This window comes from Micropterus dolomieu, linkage group LG03 (genome assembly GCF_021292245.1).
Source record: "Micropterus dolomieu isolate WLL.071019.BEF.003 ecotype Adirondacks linkage group LG03, ASM2129224v1, whole genome shotgun sequence".
NCBI lineage: Eukaryota > Metazoa > Chordata > Actinopteri > Centrarchiformes > Centrarchidae > Micropterus > Micropterus dolomieu.
In genome coordinates this window covers 23,547,923-23,552,707 of record NC_060152.1, presented here as the reverse complement: position 1 = coordinate 23,552,707, position 4,785 = coordinate 23,547,923, and the positions used below count along the sequence as shown (strand labels likewise).

The window sequence follows — 4,785 nt, the reverse complement described above, 5'->3', positions numbered from 1 at the left end:
GAGCAAGCTAGCAAACGGATTATAAGAACGCCTTTATAGGCTAACGTTAACGTGTTACGTGTTATTGAACTTTGTATTATTCATTGCACTGAATTGAGAATGTCTAAACAAAACAAGCAGTTTCAGTTTCCCTCATAAAGCAAACATTTATTTCGCGATAGCCTGACAATGTAATACACATTGCTCGCCTCAACGTTACATCTACTTTACTCAAAATGCACATTAAACTGAATGCAGTATTGTAGACAATATTTTGTCCTTGTAATCCATGTTTCCATTGCATGGATAGCCTTTGGTCAGTCCCCCTCCTTAAAGGGTAAATTATTATCATAACAATTTAATACTGCATTGAATTTAAACAACACTTTTCATACACAAAAAGCGATAAAAGTAGCCTACTGCTCCTACCAGGCTCCTAAATATGTATTCGCGTCTATAATGCACACATGACGGCCTACCATTTTTTTTTTGGTATGTTTCACATCATGACTAATACCAGGGGTGAATATGGAGGCGTTTGTTGTTTCCTAGCAAAAGTTATAGTGAGATACAAAATACAAACTGGGATCCACAGTATGTATCTAGTATCTAGTACACTAGAGCTTATACAAAGATGTGTTGCATCAAAGAATGTACTGTAACTTGAGCTAAAGTTAACAGGAAGATTTTCTTTTAATAATGTAATTTAATAAAAGTATAACTAAGTTACTGAAAAGATCCTGTTACTGAAACAAATAACTGTAGGTTGCTGAAACATACTAAAACATTACATTATATACTAAACAAGACATTTTGAAAGCTTGAACATTGTCTTTGTCTCTTTTGTCACGGATTGAATGCGCCCCTCTGACAAAACAACTGGCCCCAGCCTGGCCCCATCAATAAAATTGGTCTAGAACCGCCACTGCTCCACCTTAATGTGGTGGAGGGATTTTTGTCCCTGTGATCCTCGGAGCTGTGTTGTCTGGAGCAGTACCCCTGGTAGGGTCTCCCAAGGCAAGTTGGTCCCAGGGGAGGGGCCAGACTAAGAACAATTCACAGACCCTAGATGAGTCGGCCGAAAAGGAGCCGCAGACTGGTTCTAGGGACAATATTATTATTCTCCCTAGAGAATAAGAGGGTCGCCTCTATGCAACTGTGAGTCTGACTGTTGTGTGCGCTTATGCACCGAACAGCAGCTCAGAGTACCCGGCCTTCTTGGGAGTCTCTGGGTGGGGTCCTAGTAGGGATTCCGTCTAAAGACTCTGTAGTTCCGCTGGGACACTTAAATGCTCACATGAGCAATTGTTGAGAAAACTGGATTAGGGGGACTGGCCTGCCTGATGTAAACCAGAGTGTTGTTTTGTAGGGGTGACCATCGGCGTCACCAGGTCATTTTTACTGCATTATATTACATGAATTGCCTCCTGAATTTTGTATTTTGTGTTTTGACTGTAGACCTGAATATAACTCAACAACAACATCAAAAATATTTTCTATATTAATAAGCAATAATCTTCATAACACAGCCTGTCTCGCAGGTCTTCAAAGAACAGAGGCTAATCGCAATAATATTGTTAAATTTTGTTTGAAGTTCACTAACGTGACCCCCACCCCCACCGTTACTCAGCATGCCTGCATTTAGAGTGAGCACTAGAGGAGAGAGAGAGAGAGAGCGCATTGCTCTCAGCTTCAGGGCTTATCTGCGACTACTGAATTGTCCCTAGCAAAACTGTAATCAAAACATTTAAATATAAATGTTGTCGGCCAGTTTCTAGTCAATGTATTTGCAACACAAACGGTTAACAGTCGCCCCAAAGTAGTGAGAGAATATCATGACACACACACACCTGACCGCGACACAGACCCCTGACGCTATGTGTCCTGCTGTCTCTGTCCTCCTCGCTCAGAGACACTACTCTTTGACTGTCTCTCTTCTCCAGGATGCTTAATTCCCTCTGAAGCGGCTGTGAGCTGCACTTTGTCAGAGGTGGTGAAGTTTACATTTGTGTGGATTTGTGGTGATATTTCTGCCTGATCACAAGTGTTTTTAGCTTCGGTTTTCTTCCTCTGATGAAGATCAGAGCACTTGTCTCATCGAGTACAGTCCCAGACAGGCTTTGTGTCTGTCCGACAGTCTAAAGGGGGTAGCCTACTACCATATCAGCAGAGCAATAACGCAGGGTAATGAGAAACATATCTGACAGCAATACAAAATGCATGAGATCTTTACTTCATTATCTTTTTTTTTTTTTAACTGCCACCCGAATTTTGTGTTTTCTTTTATATAAATAAAGACATTTTCTCAATAAATTGGCACAGAAAAATTCACCAGAAAGCAGGAAATTAGGTGTTGGAAATTATTATCAGTAGTAATTGTAAAATCATAATAAATGTATTTATAGGACTGGCGACCTGTGCAGGGTGTACCTCGCCTTTTGCCCAACAGCTGGGATTGGCTTCAGCCCCCACGCGACCCTGCGGGGGCCGGTTTATGATGAATGGATGGATGGATGTATTTATAGTCTATGAAATTTAATAATTAAGATGTAGCTCAATGATTTATAGGTAAAGTAGGTATAAGGTTCCGTTTAACAAATGGCATAACAAGGCAGCAACAGAAAATGAGACCGTTGATAGAGTTACTGTGTAGAGGTCATTTACTGTTTTTGCTGCTTTATAGATGTACTTCAGGTAGGCGGTGGAGGGGGGGGTGAAAACTTGAAAGATTTCCGGGCTGGGCTAACTACTAATCTTATAGTCGAATCTTCGCAGAAGCATTATGAGGATCATGCCATTTTGGCTATATGGAGGTGCTCAATGTCTAATTTTACATAGAACTACATGTTTTCTCACATTAATTTAATATACAGACTATTATGATATAAATATCAACATATAATGCTGTAAATAAAAATGTGAAAATAAAGAAGCTTTTAATAAATCTTGTGTGTGTGCGTGAATAAATCCAAAATTGTAATCCTAACCCTTAAGGAGGCGGGGAAAGTGTGCATGTGTGAGCATAGGGCTGTCGCTGTTATCCCTGTATTTCCACATTCTGTCTCACGTATACCAAGTAGGCTGTGTGACCCTGTGGAAGAAAGGTCTACCTGTGGAATGAAGACCCGCCTACTTCCTGATTTCTGTGGTGCTCTGTCAGGCTGACTTCAGTCCCACCCATTGGTCCCCTCTGTTCCAGCTCAACCAATGGCTCGTCACCACCTCAACATTACCTCCTGCTCTTAAGGAGAACCCACCAGTTGCTCTCAGCAGCTCCTCACAACCAGTTGACTTGTGTACCTCATGTGTGTTGATTGTGTGCAATTTAGTGAAGTAAGTACTTTGTTAGTTAGCTTCTGCAGTTGTGTTTAGTGAGGTAAATCTCTTGAGTCTGTCGTAGCCAGTTTGTGGTTATGTTTATTAGTTAGACTCACAGTACTTTTGAGTATTTGGTTTTTGTGTGCTTTTAGCAGCGTGTGGCTGGCAAAAGGGTGGAAATAGGGCAAGAGTCCACACTGATAACCACACTTAGTATTATTATGTTAGTTTCATTAGGTGAAGTGGGTGCTGTTGTGCGTTTAAATATATAGTCAGGCACAGTCCTCCTTTTGAGGACCTCTTTTATTTAACTTGGTTTGTTATTTTCCCTCATCAACCCTCTTTTTGTTTATGTGTGTGGTAGAATAGAAAGAGAGACAGAGCACCAGCTGCCCTACCGTCTCACATGATTCAACGAATGATACTCTTAGTCAGGGACATCCGTAGTGTTTTGTTATTGGACTTCTGTGCTAGTCATGGATTGGCCTTAACAAAAAACATGTTTGATCACAAGGTTATAGGAATATACTGATCCGACTTTTTCAGTCCTGATTGAGATACCGATTCCTGGGCGTTGGGTATCGGCCAATGCCAAGAATCAATCCGATACCAGTGTAAAATTAATAAACTGTATTCTTTGCTTATATACTTATACTTTGCTAACACAGCCAACCATCAAGCAAGTGCAAGCAAACACAAGACATAGCAATATTACTTACTAGTCCTAACTGCTGAATGCCAGCTCTTTCTTGCAGCTTTTTATTACATGTAGCTCACGTCTTGGTCATGGTCCTGCCAGCCTAAGAACCTAAGAATCCGCTGGTAGATGCCAGTGGTAAAAGGGTTCCCATTTTTAAAAACAGAGACCACAAGATGTGCTCCAATTATTGGTCTCACACTGCTCAGCCTCCCCAGGAAAGTTTATTCCAGGGTGCTCGAAAAGAGAATTCAACTGATTGCCAAACAGGAGATTCAGGAGGAGCAGATTTTATCCTGACTTTGGAACAGTGGCATACCTCTTTACTCTTGTGGGGCTGTTGGGGGGGGTCCTGTTTGTGATATTCATGGACAGGATCTGAAGGCACATCTGGGGTGTGCCAGATGTGCCTTCAGGTTTAAGCCTCAGAATTGCGTCTCTGCTTTTCACAGATGACGTGGTTCTGATGGCTTCATCAGACCATGACCTTCCTTTTGCACTGAAGCAGTTAGCAGTGTGAAGCAACCGGAATGTGGTTCATTACTTCCAAATCTGACGCCATGGTTCTCTGACGGAAAAAGGTGTATTGCTCCCTCCAGGTTGGGAGTGAGTTGCGGTCACAAGCAAAGGAGTTTGGAAAACATTTCGGGAACTTGTTCATGAGTGACAAACATTTTGCATGAGATGGACAGGTGGATTGTTGCAGCATCAGCAGTAATGCAGACATTGTACCAGAATGTTATGGTGAAGAGGGAGCTGAGTCGGAAGGCAAAGGTTTTGATTTACCAGTC

The 4,785-nt window shown here is 41.7% G+C and overlaps 1 protein-coding gene across 1 annotated transcript in view; it reads left to right on the top strand.

Moving 5' to 3' along the window:
• Window positions 1–4,785, top strand: part of LOC123968115 (RNA-binding motif, single-stranded-interacting protein 3-like) — a 139,339-nt gene that overhangs the window by 133,568 nt on the left and 986 nt on the right. The window lies entirely within an intron of this gene.